Source organism: Dermacentor albipictus, chromosome 3 (genome assembly GCF_038994185.2).
Source record: "Dermacentor albipictus isolate Rhodes 1998 colony chromosome 3, USDA_Dalb.pri_finalv2, whole genome shotgun sequence".
Classification (NCBI taxonomy): Eukaryota; Metazoa; Arthropoda; class Arachnida; order Ixodida; family Ixodidae; genus Dermacentor; species Dermacentor albipictus.
Window position 1 is genome coordinate 12,450,970 of NC_091823.1, and position 22,790 is coordinate 12,473,759.

General features: G+C 46.7%; 1 protein-coding gene across 1 annotated transcript in view; it reads right to left on the reverse strand.

Annotated features, from left to right (window-relative positions):
* LOC139057235 (rho guanine nucleotide exchange factor 17-like) overlaps positions 1-17,108 on the reverse strand; it is a 215,275-nt gene extending 198,167 nt beyond the window's left edge. The window contains exon 1 of the mRNA XM_070535096.1: positions 16,712-17,108. The gene's annotated coding sequence lies outside the window, so the exon portion shown is untranslated. The remainder of the gene's footprint in view (positions 1-16,711) is intronic.
* Between the last annotated feature and the right edge of the window lie 5,682 nt (positions 17,109-22,790).

The window sequence follows — 22,790 nt, forward strand, 5'->3', positions numbered from 1 at the left end:
ACTTTAGAATGCGATACAATTCTTGTTGCTTCTTTTTCTAAGCAGCTGGCTAGTCTGCAGAGCCAGAGGGTGCAAAAACCTATATAGGACATCGAGGGGTGGCTTTTCGGTGCGCAAATGTTATGGTAGCGTCGCTAACCAGCTTTCTTTCGAGCTCTCCCTCCAACTTACTAAGCCCCGTACTTCTGACGTCATGCATTAACAAGTTGCAATTCCTGAGGTATAACGCAGCAGTCTACGTGAACGGAATATTTCTCTTTATTACCCCTTTAATGAAAGAGCTGGTAACTAAAAAAATCCGTTTCGCCATATACGGGTGAAGCAATGAATGTGATAGCAACATGTTAACTGTAGTGGCAGTGAATTGATGTAAGCGTAAGCTAACTGACTAAAAAACTGGCTGTTATGCTAGGGGTCCTCTGTTTGAATCATGCCATCGGACAACTTAATTTATGTTGATTAATAAAAGCCAGCGTCCTTCTTAGCAAATTTGCCTCCACTTTACCGTATCGGGTATGCTTAGAACCTCTTTCGTGGGCCTATCCCGGAGGCCGTGCAGAACCGCGCCAGTGAAATTACGTCATTTTAAGGTAAGAGCTCAGTTATTGTTTCGCACTTCTAATAATAATAAAGTCTGAGAAGATTTAAGATGAAATGCATGGACTGTCGGTGTTTTGCCAGATTTGTCTGTGGGCTACCATTCTCAAAATTCTGAGGAATACGGTTGTCAAGAATGTAAGACCTGGTATCAGCAAATTTAACGATAGAATGGTGCGGCAATATAACCCGCATATACCGCATGTAATTAGCAGGACGTGGCACACAGTATACATATACCTAAATGTATGCGGGACCTCACGGAGACAGCGACGGCAAAAATTAGCTTGGAGTGTCCATATCATTGCTATCGCAATAAAGCTTCATTACGTCTCAGTTATCAATTTGCGGACACAGGCCGCGATTGCGCCTAATTGAAGTTAGTCGGTTATCAAGGTCGCGTCAACTTCATAGAAATTCAGAAAATGGCAACAGCTTCGAGACATCTGTCCCAAAAGAAGCTGACGAAATATACTGATACTACACGTGGCGTCGTCCTAAAGTGCAAGCTTTTGTGGAAAATGATGTGCCGCGTACCAAGCTCGAACCGACAGACGCACGTCCTTGTATATAGGCCTGCCTAATGTTTTTGTTGCGTGCTGCCATCACTGAGCCCTTTCAGTGATGGATTACCAAGTTGTCCTAATGAATAATCACCACCGAACATCATCATCGGCCGCAGCGGCCGCAGTAGAGGTCAGTCCATGGCCGTATAAAGAGCTCTCCCGAAGATCTCACTACTGTCCTGTGCCAGCCAACTCGATCCATCCACCACTTCGATTCCAGCAAAAATTCCTTGTCTCGCACAACGTACATCTAACCATCAGCTGCCCTCGAGTGTGGCTTTCATACTTTGGCACACATGCTGGTATTCTACTATGACCACTCGTAATTTGTTCTACCTGACTGCCTTTGCGTTAGTAAAGCATTATTATGTGCTACTTTCTTCCCACTGCAGACCCCTGTGAGTGAAACAAAGATGGAAAGGTAGGGATGCTAAACAAGAACGTGCCCAGTTGGCTACTCTACACTTGGGAGGGGGAAAGGGGAAGAATAGATAAGAAGAGAACAAACATAATAGAGAGTCAGTCATTCGCTAAGTAAGTCGCAGAGGAATGTCCGCTGTTACAAGCGTTCGTAGTAGTCCAATAGCCTTCAAGTGCAGAAGGGCTTCCGTGACCTTTTGCGTGCAAGAATGCATAGGCTATGGTCCCAGGATCCTTTCCTCCGAGATCCTTTCCTCCGCGAGAGCGCTCTATTCGCTAACAGGCTGGGCTCAGCTCGTATAGCACGCCGTTGAGCGCCAAAGGATGGGCATTGACACAGGAGGTGCTCTTAAAGTATCATCGCACCCGCACAAATTCAGGTCGCACTGTTGGTCATTCCTATTAGGAATGAATAGGCATATGTAAATGCGACGCCCAACCACAGCCTGTGAGAATTCTTTAAAAACACACTCACACAAAGGTGGTGTTAGAAACTAATGTTGAGAAGTGCTTGTAAAGAAAATTATGATTAACCTTGGCGGAAAACTTGAAAGCAGTGACGTTGAGAAGATCCCTGTCACCTGCACGAATGTTCTGTTTTCTTTCTTTTCTTTTTTGAGACGTCACGTAGACTTTGAAAGCTGGACATGACACACGGGCGGATATATATATATATATATATATATATATATATATATATGGGCTCTTCGGATCCAAGAATTTGACATTCGCGTCATTTATCGATCCGGGCGCCAACATTCTGATGCAGATGCGCTCTCCCGTGCGCCCATGCGATTCGACGAAAGGCCACCTTCATCCATAGAGTGCCCGGTTGCTACGCTTGCTGTTACTGACATGCCGTCTGAACAGAGAAAAGATCCGTGGATTCTGTCTCTCATTGACATTCTTAGCAGTTCTTCAACGTCTACATGCCCTCGAGCCATTCGTCGCCAAGCCACCCACTTCGTGCTACGGGACGCCACCTTGTACCGCCGAAACTATCAGCCCGACGGTCGCAAATGGCTACTAGTCATCCCTCGCCATTTGCGTTCCGATGTATGCACGTATTTCCATGCAGACCCACAACAAGCTCATGCTGGCGTCCTGAAAACCTACGAGCGGCTCCGCCAGCGGTACTACTGGCGCGGCATGTATTCTTATGTCCGCAAATACATTCGGTCATGTGCAGCCTGTCAGCGACGCAAGACGTCTTGTCATACGACAGGCCCTCTGCAACCTTTACCGTGTCCTGCACGTCCTTTTGATCGGGTTGGCATCGACCTTTATGGGCCTCTTCCATGCAGTGCTACCGGAAATCGTTGGATAATTGTCGCAGTAGACCACCTGACAAGATATGCTGAAACTGCTGCACTTGCTTCGGCTACTGCTCGCGACGTCGCCGCATTAATCTTACGGCATTTCGTCTTACGGCACGGCGCACCGCGAGAACTGCTCAGTGACCGAGGCCGTGTCTTCTTGTCCGAAGTTATTAATGAGCTACTCGCCGCGTGCCGCACTATTCACCGCACCACTACGGCGTATCACCCACAAACTAACGGTCTAACGGAACGATTCAACCGCACCCTTGGGGACATGCTCACCATGTATGTTGCGTCGGATCATTCCAATTGGGACGATGTCCTCCCTTTTGTGACGTACGCATACAATACCGCCGTTCAGGCTACCACAGGCTTCTCACCATTTTTCCTTCTTTATGGGCGTGAACCATCCGCTACCCTCGACACCGTACTACTATATCACCCGGATGCCTCTGAATTCACCCCTCTTTCCGAAGTTGATCGCCATGCTGAAGAGTGCCGCCAACTGGCTAGCTCGTTCACGTCGGATACCCAAGGAATCCACAAAGACCGCCACGACAACGATCAGCCCACACAGTCCTTCGCCGTGGACTCTCACGTCTGGCTTCGGCTGCCCTTCCAAGCTCCAGGCCTTAGCCCAAAGCTTGCCCCGAAATATCAAGGTCCGTACCGGATCGTCGCGTGTACTTCGCCTGTGAGTTATGTGGTCGAACCGGTGACGCCATCTTCGGACAAACGGCGCCGTGGCCGCGAGACTGTTCACGTCAGCCGCCTAAAGCCGTACCACGACCCCCTTATCGTATCATCGCCTTAGGTCGCCAGGATGGCTCCTCTTCGCCCCGGGGGAAGTTGTAGTGGGTAATATGCATGTGGCACTGTGCGGACTGCCACCGCTGCGGCGCGAGACACGAGCGCGGGTGGTTGATGCGAAGCGCTAGGACTCGTGATCTAGAGCTACCTGCGATCGCATGCGCTGCAGTGAACATCTCAGCAAAGTTTTGCAGTCGAGCGCAGCGCGTGGAGGAGCTCGCAAGCGGAGCGTGAAGTCACCTTTCTCTCAAACGCTCCCCTTTGAACAGAAGCCTGTTCCTCGCTCTTTCCTGGATGCTTTCTTTCGGAATATAGCAGATTTCTATACGCGGCTGCTATTAAACTACAGCTGACATCAATTAAGAAGGGTGTTCGGATCAGTGCGCTTCGTCCTACTGTTAATGTGTATATTCATTGACGAAGTTTAGTAAACAGGCTGAACTAAGCTAAAATCTTCTTTCGAATTTTGATAATAATTACGTACTTCCGGAAGAAGCCTACTATCATCTGCTTTCGCTCGGCCGAGGCCGCCCGCGTAGAAATTAAACTTTGGCCAGCCTACTTATCGGTGTCGTATAGCCGTCACGTCTTGCTAATTTCGACTAGTTTTGAACGTTTAACTAGCCTTGAACCACGCCAAACTTAAGGTCAGACCACACGTACGCTTGCCAGTGCGCGCTGACTCCTTTGCAGACTTATATGTAGCGCTTAAAGATGCGCACCTTGGATATGGATACTATCCGTCGGTGAAGCTGGCGAACGAAAAAGCCGGTCCGCAACACGTAGCACGATCAGACGAGCACATGAACGGGAGCACGCATTCAAGCCCTGTCGCACTACAGTTGCATGTAGCCCCAGTTTGCTACGTGTGTAGATACCGAGACCGCCGCGACGAGTCTACTGGCTAAGCGCACTACGGCCCGCTAAGGACAATCGCATTCGGCTTACGTTTGGCGCGTCATAGGCGCCAAATCGGAAGTAGTGGCGTCTACATTAGCATACAGAATTAAATTTGAACTGTGCGCCACAGTGATGCTCAGTAGGCGGAGCGCTGTGGGCACGCCCATCCCCGCCGTAGCCTTCCCAGTGGAAGTGATTAAAGAAGGCGCGTTAGCACCGCGAAAGGCGTATTTGACTGCCAATATATTCGGCTTCTGCTAAACGAATCGAAGTACTTTTTCGCGGCAAAGTATTCCCGAAACAGCCTATTTTAAGTTCAAATGCATTTATTCACTTCGACAAAAAAGTGGTTAAGCGCCCATTTAAGGTGTGGGATCATGATTATCACTATCGGCCTATTTATGGCCACTGCAGGACGAAGGCCTCTCCCAGCGATCTCCAATTATCCCCGTGTTTCGCCAGCTAACCACATCTTACACCTGCAAATTTCCCATTTTATCATACCACCTAATTCTCTGCCGTCGACTACTGCGGATAAACATGCCACACTACGACACACTAAAGGGATTACAATGAGCGGAGAAGAATGCTATAACTCCACCAAGTTGACCGTGCCAACTGAGCATGCCTACTAAATCAAACGTCTCCGCTCTCTGAACAGACCTTATTGCAAAAACCAGCGCCACTGGGACCCAGTGCGCCGGATTATGGGCCCAGTGCAGCGCGCTGGACGCTGGGGCGCTGGGAAGGCGCGGCACTGGCTACTCGTGCGAAAAACAGCTCTAGCGCGTTAAATATGCGGTGCCTGGACACCGTATATATTTTTTTGAATACAAAAAGCAAGGAAGAGCGCTTTAGTGCAATAAAAAAAAGAGAAAAACGTAAAAAATAAAATGGCTCCGACAAGGATTCGAACGACCGACCTACAGATCCCAAGCCCGGCACTTTACCACTACGCCACACCACTTTTTTTTTTTATTACCGGCTTGGCAAGTACATACAAATATGGTCAAATAAAACCGAATGTTAAAACGTCTAGTCGTTACTAAGACTGACGTGTCATGTTAAAATGGCTTCATCGAAGCCAAACTGTCCAACACTGAAAGCCAATTTGGCGGATCACTTAGCAGTTTCAACACTTCGCTTGAATAATTAACATTCTCAGTAAAATAATACATTGCTGGCCTTGCATCAACATCAGCATTGCGTACAGCCATACGAGTTCGCCACACACTTTGCATACACAATAGCATCAACATGTCCACCGGCACACCATCAGGTTCAGCACATGGCAAAAACCTTATTCCGAACGCAGTGATAGGAAGCTCCTTTTTTAATGTTCTTTGCAGGATGTCCCAAAAAAGCGGGCATCGTGGCAGTCAAGAAAAATATGTTCGACAGTTTCTTCCTTGTTACAAATAAGACAGTTGTCTGACCATGGGACAAACAAGCCCTTGCTTCTTAGCCATGGCTTAACAGGCAGTGTGCCGGTATGCAGTTTGAAAAAGAATGATTTTGTGTTAGCTCGTACAGGCATATTATTGACTCGCTTGAAAACATCTCGTTCAGGCCCTAAGTAATACATAGAACGATACACTGGTGTAGGTATAAACACTTCAACAAGATCCTTATACAATTGTTTTCGTGACACTGCAAACAAGTAGTCTTTCGAAAAACGAGCATTTAGAAGACGTATCGCCATGGAAACTTCACGCAGATATCCGTTTAGTGCCATCGGTTTGATTGCGTGCGACGATACAACAAAATCGGGCAAAGCGTCGCGCAATCTCACTTGGATTACCGTCCGCAGAAACCCATCGCTTTGGTCGCGGAAGAAAACAAATCTCGATACAAGTTGCTTGAAAAACAAATGCGTTAAACCAAGTCCCCCATTGCGCAATGTGTGAAACAAATTACTTCTGCTCGTGCGTTCCCACACCGAACCCCAAATAAACTCTGCAAACACTCTGTGTATTTTTTGAATTGAAGATCGGCTCATGCATAGGACCTGCAAGACGTAGAACACTTTAGCTACTAAAAAGATATTACATACTTTGGCTCTAGCAAACATAGAAAGGTTGTGGCCTCCCCATTTGTTTGCTCTTTCATTCCGTCTCTCTCGCTCGTCCAGTATTCGATTGGCTCACGGTAGGCGCTGAGCGGAACCCCAAGATAAGTGCCGGGTAATACACTCCCCACTGCATTTTGCAAAAGACCTCTGGTGCATCTGGCCAATTCCCGTGCCAAAGCCCTAAACATTTTGACCAACTTATCGCACTACCGGAAGCCTTGCAAAAAGCTTGGGCTTCCCTCACAGCTTCTGCAATGCTCTGTTTATCGCGACAGAACACTGCTATGTCGTCGGCATAAGCTAAAACTTTTATTTCTCTACCAAGGAATGTGTACCCGCGAATATTATGGCTATGTAGTAACTTTAAACAGAAAGGTTCTAAATAAAGTGCAAAGAGCAAGGCCGAGGTCGGACAGCCTTGCTTTATGCTAGACATTACTGCAATCCGCCTGCTCAGTTTGTTGTTAATAATTAAGTTTGTGGTACAACCATCATACATCATTTTTACCCCGTCCAAAATGACTGATCCGACATTAACATAATCAAGAAGCATAAACAGGATTTCGTGGGACACCCTGTCAAAAGCTTTGGCCAAATCTAGTTGTAGCATAGCTACATGATCTCCCATCGTATCGCAACATTCAAGTATGCTTCGCGCTATATGTATATTTGTGAATATAGTCCTGCCTTTTATACCGCACGTCTGATGTGTACCTACTAGGGATTTGACTACACTTTGAAGGCGATGGGCGAGCACCTTCATAAATACTTTATAATCAATATTTGCTAAGCTTATTGGCCGGTAGGTCTCTACGGATTGAAGTTTAATGGGGTCTGTTGATTTAGGTATCAGTACTACGTGTGTCTGTCGGAAAGAAGGAGGCGTCCATTTTTGTTCGTAACACTTGGTTATGACGCGGTGCAGAGCCTCAGCCATTTCAACCTTGAAAATTTTATATATCGCTGCCCCAAGTCCGTCCGGTCCAGGCGATTTCCTTACACTAAGGTCATCTATAGCCTTTTCAATTTCTGCTACAGAAATCGGCCTCTCAAGGGCATCCTTGAGTTGACCATCAATTTTCGGCATAAGAGGTAAATATTCACTTTTAAACGCAGAGATCTCGCTTGTCCTCTTGCTTAGCAGCGTGCTATAATAGTCAACGAAAGCACGTTCTATCATTTCCCCGTCATTTGTAAGCTGCCCTTGAAAAACGATTTCTTTTACTTCCTTGGTCATAGCGTACCTCTTCTCTTCACTTAAAGCTCGCTTGGTGGGCGTTTCACCCAGCCATACACGTTCAGCGCGTGCTCTTAAAACCGCGCCACGATATCTCTCTTCATCAATCACTTCAAGTTTCGCTTTAATTTCCTTAATATCATTTGCAAATATACCAGCCCCGCCGCTTTCCATGTTCAACAGGTATGCTAACGTGCATTGCAGTTGCTTTTCTTCTTGCTTTTGTTTCTGCCGCAACACGCATGCTCTCTCTAAAGCAATTGTTTTCGCTTCGGTTTTGAACATCTCCCAAGCTTCTACAACATTTTTTGCATCCTCAAGGAGAACAGCGTCTAATTTCTCTTTTATTCTTTTAAGAAATACTTCATCTTGCATAAGGTTGTCATTAAGTTTCCATAGGTGCCAATTAAATTTCTGTTCTTTCTTTTTCATACCTATCGTAACCGTTACCAAACAATGATCACTGAAACTGATACATTCTACACCATATTCAGAAAGTAGTGGAACTAAGTGAACAGGAACATAGATGCGGTCTAACCTTGAGTGGCTGTCTCCTTGAAAATGCGTATATTGCACATGACTGTAAGAACCAAGAACACTCCCAACATCCTCTAGATCAACATCACACAAAATTTCATGCAGAAGTGCGGCACTTTTATCGTGGCTAAGTTGCTTTTTCGATCGATATATCGGCCGGCATACACAATTGAAGTCGCCAAACATTAGAACGTGTCTTTCACACCGCAAGAAAGACCTCAGATAAACGAAAAATTGTTCACGTTCTCGAGCATTATTAGGGGCGTATACACAAACCGCCCGCCACAGCAATCCAGAAAAAGAAAAATCACAAATAAGCAAACGCCCCCCTTCACATGAAGTAACTTGTTGCTCTATTATCCCAATGCTATTTCTAATAAACAAAAGGCAGCCCCCAGAAGTACCACTCGCGTGGCAAACGCATACATTGTACTTATTTCTGAAAATTTCAACCAATCGAGCCGTTTTTTCTTCAGATTCAATTTTTGTTTCTTGTACAGCCATCAAATCAATGTCTTTTTCTAGTAACATGCGACTTATCTGACATTGTCTTCGCCTCTGCGACAACCCTCTGACGTTTAATGTCGCCAAACGAAGCGGACTGGTGAGGTTAATAGCGTCTGCCATTGTTTTAGTTAGATGTGAACTCGGAGGGGACTGATAAGGACAACGTGCCCGATTCGACGCCTCCACCTGCCAAGGTTCAAGTCAAGGAAAGTGGTGTTGAGGCGACGAGTGCGTCTTCAACTATCCAAGCAACCCCAACCACCGCGGTTGACGAGACAGTCAGCATCTCCGAGAGCATGGACATGACTTCCAACGCTAAGGGTGCCGGAAAACGGTTGCGCGACGATGTTGAGGACCGCGGCCGAGACAGCGACGGCGCGGGTACCGAAAGACCGGCACAGAAAACCCAGACAGGCCGAAGGTCGACGTTGAAGGTCAAACTCAATGTGCCACCAGACAGACGGCTGCTCCACGGGCCACCACCGCCTTAGCGGAGGTAGTGTCCCGGGAAGAACTTCCAAAACCCGATCTTTGATCGGGAATGGGCCTGCGACTACGTGGGTTGGCAGTCGTCGGCTCGAAAGGGAGGGCCATGTTCAACGAGCATCACTGCATACCAGAGTCCGTATGTTTCCTAAGACTACGCCACGCCACCACACAGAAATTCGCGGATGGCTGTACAAGAAACAAAAATTGAATCTGAAGAAAAAACGGCTCGTTTGGTTGACATTTTCAGAAATAAGTACAATGTATGCGTTTGCCACGCGAGTGGTACTTCTGGGGGCTGCCTTTTGTTTATTAGAAATAGCATTGGGATACTAGAGCAACAAGTTACTTCATGTGAAGGGGGGCGTTTGCTTATTTGTGATTTTTCTTTTTCTGGATTGCTGTGGCGGGCGGTTTGTGTATACGCCCCCAATAATGCTCGAGAACGTGAACAATTTTTCGTTTATCTGAGGTCTTTCTTGCGGTGTGAAAGACACGTTCTAATGTTTGGCGACTTCAATTGTGTATGCCGGCCGATAGACCGATCGAAAAAGCAACTTAGCCACGATAAAAGTGCCGCACTTTTGCATGAAATTTTGTGTGATGTTGATCTAGAGGATGTTGGGAGTGTTCTTGGTTCTTACAGTCATGTGCAATATACGCATTTTCAAGGAGACAGCCACTCAAGGTTAGACCGCATCTATGTTCCTGTTCACTTAGTTCCACTACTTTCTGAATATGGTGTAGAATGTGTCAGTTTCAGTGATCATTGTTTGGTAACGGTTACGATAGGTATGAAAAAGAAAGAACAGAAATTTAATTGGCACCTATGGAAACTTAATGACAACCTTATGCAAGATGAAGTATTTCTTAAAAGAATAAAAGAGAAATTAGACGCTGTTCTCCTTGAGGATGCAAAAAATGTTGTAGAAGCTTGGGAGATGTTCAAAACCAAAGCGAAAACAATTGCTTTAGAGAGAGCATGCGTGTTGCGGCAGAAACAAAAGCAAGAAGAAAAGCAACTGCAATGCACGTTGGCATACCTGTTGAACATGGAAAGCGGCGGGGCTGGTATATTTGCACATGATATTAAACAAATTAAAGCGAAACTTGAAGTGATTGATGAAGAGAGATATCGTGGCGCGGTTTTAAGAGCACGCGCTGAACGTGTATGGCTGGGTGAAACGCCCACCAAGCGAGCTTTAAGTGAAGAGAAGAGGTACGCTATGACCAAGGAAGTAAAAGAAATCGTTTTTCAAGGGCAGCTTACAAATGACGGGGAAATGATAGAACGTGCTTTCGTTGACTACTATAGCACGCTGCTAAGCAAGAGGACAAGCGAGATCTCTGCGTTTAAGAGTGAATATTTACCTCTTATGCCGAAAATTGATGGTCAACTCAAGGATGCCCTTGAGAGGCCGATTTCTGTAGCAGAAATTGAAAAGGCTATAGATGACCTTAGTGTAAGGAAATCGCCTGGACCGGATGGACTTGGGGCAGCGATATATAAAATTTTCAAGGTTGAAATGGCTGAGGCTCTGCACCGCGTCATAACCAAGTGTTACGAACAAAAATGGACTCCTCCTTCTTTCCGACAGACACACGTAGTACTGATACCTAAATCAACAGACCCCATTAAACTTCAATCCGTAGAGACCTACCGGCCAATAAGCTTAGCAAATGTTGATTATAAAGTATTTATGAAGGTGCTCGCCCATCGCCTTCAAAGTGTAGTCAAATCCCTAGTAGGTACACATCAGACATGCGGTATAAAAGGCAGGACTATATTCACAAATATACATATAGCGCGAAGCATACTTGAATGTTGCGATGCGATGGGAGATCATGTAGCTATGCTACAACTAGATTTGGCCAAAGCTTTTGACAGGGTGTCCCACGAAATCCTGTTTATACTTCTTGATTATGTTAATGTCGGATCAGTCATTTTGGACGGGGTAAAAATGATGTATGATGGTTGTACCACAAACGTAATTATTAACAACAAACTGAGCAGGCGGATTGCAGTAATGTCTAGCATAAAGCAAGGCTGTCCGACCTCGGCCTTGCTCTTTGCACTTTATTTAGAACCTTTCTGTTTAAAGTTACTACATAACCATAATATTCGCGGGTACACATTCCTTGGTAGAGAAATAAAAGTTTTAGCTTATGCCGACGACATAGCAGTGTTCTGTCGCGATAAACAGAGCATTGCAGAAGCTGTGAGGGAAGCCCAAGCTTTTTGCAAGGCTTCCGGTAGTGCGATAAGTTGGTCAAAATGTTTAGGGCTTTGGCACGGGAATTGGCCAGATGCACCAGAGGTCTTTTGCAAAATGCAGTGGGGAGTGTATTACCCGGTACTTATCTTGGGGTTCCACTCAGTGCCTACCGTGAGCCAATCGAATACTGGACGAGCGAGAGAGATGGAATGAAAGAGCAAACTAACAAATGGGGAGGCCACAACTTTTCGATGTTTGCTAGGGCCAAAGTATGTAATATCTTTTTAGTAGCTAAGGTGTTCTACGTCCTGCAGGTGCTATGCATGAGCCGATCTTCAATTCAAAAAATACACAGAGTGTTTGCAGAGTTTATTTGGGGTTCGGTGTGGGAACGCACGAGCAGAAGTAATTTGTTTCACACATTGCGCAATGGGGGACTTGGTTTAACGCATTTGTTTTTCAAGCAACTTGTATCGAGATTTGTTTTCTTCCGCGACCAAAGCGATGGGTTTCTGCGGACGGTAATCCAAGTGAGATTGCGCGACGCTTTGCCCGATTTTGTTGTATCGTCGCACGCAATCAAACCGATGGCACTAAAGGGCTATCTGCGTGAAGTTTCCATGGCGATACGTCTTCTAAACGCTCGTTTTTCGAAAGACTACTTGTTTGCAGTGTCACGAAAACAATTGTATAAGGATCTTGTTGAAGTATTTATACCTACACCAGTGTATCGTTCTATGTATTACTTAGGGCCTGAACGAGATGTTTTCAAGCGAGTCAATAATATGCCTGTACGAGCTAACACAAAATCATTCTTTTTCAAACTGCATACCGGCACACTGCCTGTTAAGCCATGGCTAAGAAGCAAGGGCTTGTTTGTCCCATGGTCAGACAACTGTCTTATATGTAACAAGGAAGAAACTGTCGAACATATTTTTCTTGACTGCCACGATGCCCGCTTTCTTTGGGACATCCTGCAAAGAACTTTAAAAAAGGAGCTTCCTATTACTGCGTTCGGAATAAGGTTTTTGCCATGTGCTGAACCTGACGGTGTGCCGGTGGACATGTTGATGCTATTGTGTATGCAAAGTGTGTGGCGAACTCGTATGGCTGTACGCAATGCTGATGTTGATGCAAGGCCAGCAATGTATTATTTTACCGAGAATGTTAATTATACAAGCGAAGTGTTGAAACTGCTAAGTGATCCGCCAAATTGGCTTTCAGTGTTGGACAGTTTGGCTTCGATGAAGCCATTTTAACATGACACATCAGTCTTAGTAACGACTAGACGTTTTAACATTCGGTTTGATTTGACAATATTTGTATGTACTTGCCAAGCCGGTAATAAAGAAAAAAAAAGTGGCGTGGCGTAGTGGTAAAGTGACGGGCTTAAGATCTGTAGGTCGGTCGTTCGAATCCTTGTCGGAGCAGTTTTACTTTTTACGTTTTTTTTTCTTTTTTTATTGCACTAAAGCGCTCTTCCTTGCTTTCTGTATTCAAAAAATGGCTGTGGCTTAGGTAAGGTTAAGCCCAGGATGCGAAGCATACTAGCCTTTATTTTAGTTGTTGAACCACTGTTTAGCTTGGTGAACTGCTGTTGCTTGGCTATATTTGGATCGGCTAGACGAAGAAACAGCTCATGCGTTACTCTGCTTCGCCTTGGACGCCCCGCATTGGACGCGGTGAGCGTCGAGCAACGCAGCGTTCGGCGCGGCAACGAAATGTGCGCCTGAGCAAGCGACGCACGCCTGAGCCTTAGAAACAGCTCGTTTCTAAGGCAACACCGCATTCACTAGAGGCGCTTTTGTACCGCTTTGAAGCATCGTACTCGTGGCTCAGTGGTAGCGTCTCCGTCTCACACTCCGGAGACCCTGGTTCGATTCCCACCCAGCCCATCTTGCAAGAGTTGAGCCAAAGCCACTTCTCCTCTGTCGTGACGTCACGGTGTCACGTGGTATTCAAGGCGACACCGCCGCGCCTGAGGAGCTGGGTTGAGCTCTCGTAATATGCTTCGCATAAAAAATATATACGGTGTCCAGGCACCGCATATTTAACGCGCTAGAGCTGTTTTTCGCACGAGTAGCCAGTGCCGCGCCTTCCCAGCGCCGTCCCAGCGCGCTGCACTGGGCCCATAATCCGGCGCACTGGGTCCCAGTGGAGCTGGTTTTTGCAATAGGGGAGGTAAAAAAATGGAGTCAAATAATGCACGCGCAGTTACTCCCGCGAAAGAAGAGTCCCCAGAACTCCTCTTTTTGTATCCGTTGCTGCCTTGTGAAGACGCTAGTGACGGCGACATTCGAAGGGTGAAGGAAAACGGGCCAATCGAGGAGATGTCTGGACGGTTTTATGGAGGAAACTAATATTAAAGGGACCCCGAAGAGTATAGGTAAGCTAACCTGTATAGGCAAACTGTACTTCCTATATATAGTATTACAGTAAGGGGCCGTTTTATTTATCATACATGAAGTATGCGTAAGAAATGGCTTAAGGTAGTTGCCTATTGAGCCTAACTCCGATCTCCGTGTTTAGATAAGTGTGAACACTGGGAGACTGCAGCGCACGTCATCGGCGTAAACAGTAGCGAGAATGCTTTGATTAGGTTGAGTAAGTAATTAAGCCATCGGTAGCACTGTCGGACAGAAAGTTTGTGTATTTGGAATGCGAAGGTGGTTGCACGCCTACTTATAGCTTTGCTTCTGTTTGTTTATTTAGCTTATTTAGTAATGGTTCCTGGGCAGGTTTGAGCTGCGTCGTGAGCACACAATTCTTTAATTACCGATATGTGCATGCAAGTGTGACAATATTTCTTAATTAAATTAATTAAATTATGGGGTTTTACGCGCCAAAACCACTTTTTGATTATGAGGCATGCCGTAGCGGGCGACCCCAGAAATTTGGGAAAACTGGGCTTCCTTATAGTGCACCTAAATCTAAGTACACGGGTCAATATTTATTGTGCTTTCAATAAATAACAGTTGGAGGTGAGCACTCGCCCTCGTTCACGTTCCTCTCGTCCTCGTTTTGTTTCTGTGAATTTACATCGTCGACAACCAATCGGTGCTGCGCGTCTCCTATGCTACTTGTTCGCAGATCACGATGGTTATACTACGTCGCGTGACCGCCTATGTGGTGACGTCTTCGTGACGTTTAGCCAACGATGTTTTAAGGCGCACCGGGAGTCGGAACTCTTGTTTCCGTGCAATTAATTCACTCATCCTTAAAGCGTCGGCCCAGAGCTCGATCGCTCCCGAGTTTCTCGTAACTCCCGCCTTTCTACCTAGCGCCTCTCGACTCGCCATTTTTTTTTTTTTTCATTTTCAGCGGTTGCCCATGGAGGGCATCTCTACGTTGCACATGTATTTGAATACACAGGGTAAGAGTTAAAACTAAGGCAGCTCGGAAGCAGAATAAAGAAACGTCGAAGACAAGGTCAATGGAGGCGTCAGGCACAAAGCGAAACATAGCAAGATGAACGATTACAAGGTACGAAAGTTTCGTAACATTCTAGTTAGCTGCTTCGCTTGCAGACCCGTTTGTTCATATACGGCGACTCATGCAGTATGGTCAGAGTGTACAGCGACTCAAGATTATGCAGGCCGGCCAATGGCAGCCCCACGTCTAAGGTTATGGCATCGATCCCAGTAAAACTTATAGCAGCAACTCAGAGATAACTGCGGCGCCTGATACGCTGTTATGCACGTTATGGCACGAGCTTAGTAATATCGGCGAGATATTGTGAGAGCTCGGCTGAAGCCTGGTTCTCGAGGCCCAAGAGCGTTTCATGCTTTGAATAAACTTTTTTAGATACATGTAGCGCTACAGCAAGCTTTAGCTTAAAAGCGCGGCTGTATGCGACACGCAAGCAAGATCCGGTATAATCGGTAGTCCTGTTCAACAAAGAGAGTTCTTTCCACAGAAACCTGGCCTGCAACAAGCAACGAAGTGCGCCTATTAAAACCGCTATTTGCATTCACAACGTCAGATCATGGCAATTGACATAAATAAAGAGGAAACTGGTAGGAGAAAAAGAAGCCATGTTGTGCCATATGTACTGAAACTTAAACAATCGTTGCAAGTTGTGTGTTTAACATAACAAATTTATACAGCATGCAAAGTTAAGAGGTTAAGAGCCACACGAACCACGTCAATCGTACCAAAGCTTCAACAAAACACGCCTTTCATTTTCCACCGACTCGCAGGGAAGGTGGAATGACCACCGGTAATTGCGGTTTCGCGCGGCAATCTCACGCGGCACGGCCTTCTTTCTGCAAGCGGAAGTTCAAGACTAATGACAGATGCGCATCGCGGGCGGAGGTTCTGCGCGGCTAACGGAGTCGACTAAACCAGCAGGAACAAACGTGATCTGAACAGCGCGACAGGAGTCAATGTGTCGCACTTGCTGCTCGGTGCTCCCGTCTTTCTGAGAAGTATGCAAGGCTCAAAGATCAATACTGCGGCGAGCATCGATCAGGAAGCTTCGTGTAAGTATTTGTTTCCGTCAAGGTAACCGGCACTGGGGCAATCAATACGCAAATTCTCCGTGTCAGCCGATCACATCTGTGTTCATTCCCGAGTGGCTTCCGAACGTTCCCTCTGACGTAAAATGTTAGCACGGAAAATAACCGAAACGGTCGGCGGCAGCAAAAAGTGCCCCTCTGTGCGACCACCTGTTGCTTCGGGGGAGCGAATACTGTGCAGAACGCGATCGCAGTACGAGTAATACAGAAGTTAGTGTGGCCGTCGGCTATAGGCAACGTCTACGAATACCTAAACGAAGCTGCTGCTATCAGTGGCAAAGCGGTCGCGCTCCTCGAACCGCGTCGCGCGCGGATCTGGAAAAGCAGCGCCCAGGGAGGCGAGCAACAGGTCGGTGCACAAAAGAGTTGCACGGCGGCGGAGAGGCGGCCGCGCGCGGTCGTCATCGGACATCGCACGGGCACGGCACGCGTACACACTCCGGCAGCGCGGCATTGCAGGGCGTTCATGCTGCGGCAGCAGTCGCCTAAAAAACTCGAAACAGGGACAAGGAGAGAAGAAGAACGTACGGGGCTCGGCGCGGCAGAACGGGTCGTCCGGGAGCACAGCAGCAGCAGCAGCAGCAAACAACGGGCGAGCGAGCCGAGAAGGCGGGACCTGCAGTCGTCGATCGGCGTCGGAGCGGCGGCTGGAATCAACAGGTTGCAGGGGTCGGGGCGGTCATCCGCGGCGGCCCCGCGACGGCGCGGCTGTCCCGGCGACGACGGCGATGCGCGGCGGCGGAGGCTGTCGCAGCACCATGGCCGCTGGCGTCGGAGCTGCTCTCCTCCGCTGATGATGCTGCGCGAACCAGCGGTTCGAAACGCGAGAGCAGCGTCGCCCCTTTTTGTTTTTCACGCCGAGTGGCAGCAGCAACAGGCTGCTGTTTCGGAGACGACAGCGGCGGACGGTGGGGCCGCTGGCAGCAACATCGGCAGCATGGCGCCCTGCAGCTGGTAAATACCGTGGCACAGAGATGGCGCCACCATACTGAGGCCGACGTCCGCTTCGACCGGCCATCGCGGCCACAAGCCTGGACGCCCACCCACACGACGCGCGCTCCTAAACGCGTTCCACGCGGAACGCGCCCACTGGCGGGGAAAGAAGAAACCTGGCCCTAAAGCACTTTCCGCCCTCGCCCGCAGCCTAGCCTGTAGGTCGCGCTGACACTCCGGAGTGCTCCAAGAACAGTGCGGGGAAGTATGCACCACGTGTTGCGCGCCCGTTCCACTCTCGGCAAAAAATAACGTAACAGCGCGAAGGACAAAAACTGCAAGAGACGACATACACAGCGCTGTGTATGTCGTCTCTGGCAGTCCTTGTCCTTCGCGCTGTTACGTTATTTTTCATCATGAATTACCAACTAGCCCAAGCAACCACCCTAGTGTTTTTAATGGCAAGCGCTTTCCAAAATACCAGGATGTCGAACTGAAACTCATCCGACAACAACAACAACAACAACAACAACAACAACAACAACAATAATAATAATAATAATAATAATAATAATAATAATGATAATAATAATAATAATAATAATAACCGTTCGGCGCGAAACGATTCAAGCACCTAAGATAACAGCGGGATCTCAATATCTTGCACGATTGTTCGACTAACGACTACAATCGGCGCACCCTACTAGCAGATTTCTACGACAGACGAGTAGCGTTGTGTGCGAGAATGGGGAGAGGCGATGGGTATGTGCTTGTAACTACGGGCACTTCGGCAGAGACGCTTGCACTTCTGGTGTCAGCCATGCCAGATGTGTTGAGTAACCGAAGAGTTGCTTCAAGGGCTCCTTGGAATCAACGTTTCCGGTGACGCTTCCAATTCGGCCATTAGGTCAACTTGCTACTAAAACTTGACCAACCAGGAAAACACGGAATGCGGTAAAGACGATCTTCTCAAGGAGGGATATCAACGAGTTGAGCTGCATGACTTATTCTAACCCTAACACAGTGGTTGCTAATGAATGACATCACCTTCTCAGTGAGCGGTAACCGTTGTTGTAAACGAAACGCGAAGTCTGCTCTTCTTACGCTCCAGGGTAGTACGTGGCAAGTCGAGAATAACGCTCATTGAGTTATAGAAATTATTGGTAGGCCACAATGTGCGTGCTTTTGACTTCTTTGTCCGCCCATCGAAAGACCACGTACAACGTGCAGATTCGCAGGAGCGACGTATGGTTCAGCACAAACGGTCTTTGCTCGTCGTTCAGGAGCATCAATGTCGACCTAACCTAAAGAGCAGCAAACCTAGCGCAATGTAAATTGCTGGCTTCTTCGTTTTTTTTTGTGTGTGTGTGTGTGTGTGTGTGTTTTTTTTTTTGCTACAGACCAGAAGTTCGAAGTTGTAATTGATGTAATATAATGTGAATTCGGGATATGTTCGACACTGTAGATTAGATACCACAGTTCGTTCACCACCAGTCCTGTAGTAAAAACCTGAGGCAAAACGAAGATTGACTAACTATGCTGCTGCCAAAGTAACGTGTGTGGAAGCAACGCAGACCTTACGCTCACGCAGGGATTCTAACTAATTACCTCTGTCGTAAATAGATGTTCATGAAAATTTCCCCGTATTCATGTAATTCTTTCGTAAATTTTGCCCTCCTCTTCATGGACTTTCGCATGCGTCATGCGGATTGTCGATAGTACTATGCAGTATAGCGCTATGGGGCAAGATACAATAGGCTTTGCCGAACTGGTTTGAGAAACAGTTTGCGAACAGTTATAAATATTTATTTCTCCGAACTGAAAATGAACCGGTACGAAATTGGACCATGTTGAATCCGAACCAAATCGCTACCTTTTTGATTCGACACCCTCGAGTAACCCATCTCATCGAATATCTATAATAAGCTGGCTAAATGAGTGGTTTTCTTGCTTCCTTTATCCTTTCCCAGTAAAAGGCGAAATTTAATTCCTTATATCTCCTATATACATCTTTTCAGAAGAAAGAATTATATCTACTGCCATGTTTGAGTACAGGACGGGACGTTTATATCTGATGCCATGTTCGAGCACTGGACGTGACATAAGCCGACGCTCGCTGGGATTTATGGGCATGCATAATGCATCAAAACATGACAGACATGTAGCAACTATCAGCCTTCTGCGTTGCGCGCAACAGCGACCCTGCCTTTGGCGATGAAGCCCTTTCCGACTTCTCCATTGGCCGCGTTGACCGTTCTGCAGATGACATTGGGTGAACTAAAAGCGCGCACGCGAAATGCTAGTGTTCCTGCATGTACATGCCCCGCCTTTGACTACCGCGGTTAAACATGCCGCGCTACGACAGATTAATGAAAAATACGGTTCGTAAATGCCATCAGCCGACTTCCTTAAAAATGCAACGGAATCGATACTCTAGGCTGCCATCTTTGCACCTGCCTATCGAGGTCCCCGATGTTTCTGAAACGGCTATGAACCAAATTGTAAATTAAGCGCTGAAAAAATTGTGCTGATGCCCCTGGTCACCAGGTTGCATTCAACAAAGAAAACACGTATATTATTTATTTATTTACTTATTCATTTAATAATAGCAGTGATTTTAATTTTAATTTTAATAGCATCCATGTCCTACAGAGCATTCAAGGCCAAGCCCTTCGAACATGTCTGGGGCTACCTCGAAATGCTTCAACCGTTGCAACAATTGCCCTCGCGAGAGACAACCTAATAAGGACCTATATAGATATCGACACACTCCGGGCGCATGTTCGCCATATATCCAGAGTCCCTGACCACCATCTCGCTCACTTGCCTGAGAAAAGACCCAAGGCAGCGTTCTCCAGATCGATTGCGGCTAACCGGCACTCTTTGTCTTTGAGGCACTCACCCGCAACAAGAACGCCATCCCCTATGTGGTGCTTGAAGAAGCCTCCTGTGTACCTTGCTGTTCCAGGAATAGTGAAGAAAGCTAGCCTGCCCACCGCGGCTCTCAAGCAGACCGCATTGGAACTTCTACATTTTTCATATGCTAACCGAATTCATGTTTACACGGATGGTTCCGTGTCCGAAAATTCTACGGGCGCCGTTGTTCTACCATCTCAATCGGTCGTCATCAAGTTCAAAACTTCTCACGTAACGACATCTACAGGTTCTGAACTGGCCGCTCTTCGCGCTGCTGTCGAATACATTGAAAAAGAACCGCCCAACAAATGGGCAATATTTTGTGACTCGAAAGCAGCCCTCCAGAGCTTGCGAAGCTTACGACGTGGCAATTATGAACAGCTGGTGTCACAAATCAACGAAACCTGTCATTGCGCATCTGAACGAGGACATGACATCATATTTCAGTGGCTGCCGGGACACTGTGGCATCGTTGGTAATCACCTCGCCGATGACGCTGCCCGACGTGCCCAGGCTGGCTCACCGACAGTCCTTATACCTTTATCCAGAGTCGACGCTGCAAGAGAGCTTCGCAGTCTTGCTCGTGCAATCACGTTAGGTTGCTGGCATACACCACAGAACTCTAAGTGTCGTTTACACAGTCTCGACCCATCACTAAAACTTACATTACCAGCGAACCTTCCACGACGTGACGCAACACTGCTGTGTCGGCTGTGGGTAGGAGTAGCATTCACCAACTCCTACAGCTACCGCATTGGAATGGCGGATTCACCAATGTGCGCTAAGTGCAAGTGTGAAGAGACCATCAGCCACCTTCTGTGCCACTGTTCTCGCTTCGATAATCAACGTGAGACTCTCCAGTGTGCATTAAATAGACTGGATGACAGGCCATTCACGGAAGCGAAGATCTTGGGAGCCTGGCCTCACAGCTCATTGGCCCAAAAAGCAGTTAGAGCGCTTTTTCGCTACCTGAAGGCGACGGACTTGAGTGCGCGACTATAGACAACCTACACTTAAGTTCTCTCTCTTTCTCTTTCACTCCCCATTCCCCTCCCCACGCGTAGGGTAGCAAACTGGACTCAGTCTAGTTAACCTCCCTGCCTTTCCGTCTTCCCTTCTCTCTCTCTCTCTCTATTCATTTAATAAAATGTTTGTGTGATCTCATAGTATGACCATGTAAATAAGAAATATGCTCTTGTTCTTTTATTTTCTTTCTTTCTTTTTTTTACTGCCTGAGTTAAGATTGCTATTAGTAAAGGACAAAGTTGTTAAATTGCTTCCCCATCATAGAGCTAGGGAAAGTGGTTGAACGCACGATGTGAATACAAACGTTACACGCTGTAGCCACAAAATAAAGAAACCAAAACAAAAGCGAAAGAAAGACAACCACCATGGGCACCAAAATCATGCCGCAGGCCGTGTGCCCGTCAATGTCTGGATGTGCTCTCGGGCAGGACCAGGGCTCAAGAACAGTTATGAACATAGTGCCACGCGAGGGATTCCCTGCACCTTGTTGCTGCGTTTGCCTGCAGTAAATGCAGCGTATTTACAACGCCTTTCAATATTTACACCGTGTAACACTCGTCTGACATTACTGAAATTGGCATTGATGCCAAAAGCGCATGCCTTTTTTGAAGCGTAGCTTTCTTTGTATACCACACCGACGTTCGGTGTACGAAAGTACGCTAGTAATGTTTGTCACCGAATAGACAACTGCTGCGGTAACTGGAGGTGTGTCCGATTAGACGACATGGGCAACTGAGTACGTGCAACTGGGTACGTGCCAGTGGCTGTATACCACCGGATATGTGCGCCTTCTTAGACATCCTTCCAGAATACGTATGTGCCGCTCTGCTGCCATAAATGTGCGGTTGTATATGTGTAGTGCTATGTGTACTTGAAAGTAGTGTCACCACCCGACTTTCGTTCTTCTTTCTTCTAAGGTTTACAAGCCTCCGTGTTCAGTAAGACTTACCCACTCACTTGTGTAGCCTCTTCTGTCCTCTCGCCGGCGATTGGTTGTATATGAGCCATGGCCGCTGAAGAAATAGTTGTATACTACTTACGTACGGCCCATTATTGAATATGCCTCTTCAACATGGAACACCGGAAACGTAGTAACACTTAATAATAAGTTAAAGAGCGTGTAGGATCATTAATTTTGCCTAACCTTACCTAATTATCAGGGTACTCTCAGCGTAACATGAAACTTATCCTCAGGTGTCCCATTAAAGCAATGTTTCTGCTGTCAAAGGCGTTTTACATCGTCAACCGGGACAAGTAGCACATGTGGTTAGAAACTTTATTGGCTTTTATTTGTAAAGCAAGAAAGAAAAGTTCGACCATGTGGAAGACGACAGCCCCATGGGTTAGCCAGTCCTAAATGTTCGATGCTTCATAACATAGCGGACTTAGGCTTACTGAAACCTAGCGATGAACGGACAAATCATAGAGCAAAAAGACAAATACACTAAGGGAGTGTTCATCTTGTGCACTATAATAATAATAATAATAATAATAATAATAATAATAATAATAATAATAATAATAATAATAATAATAATAATAATAATAATAATAATAATAATAATAATAATAAATCTTTTATTGCACATAGCGTATACAGGGCAATGAAACGGGCCTGTCAAAGCCTCTAGTGGCTTTAGGGACTTGGCTCGGCAAAGTCGGCAGACGGACGTGCAGTAAAACATAAAATATGAACATAATATAAACTCAATATATCAACACAATACTAACA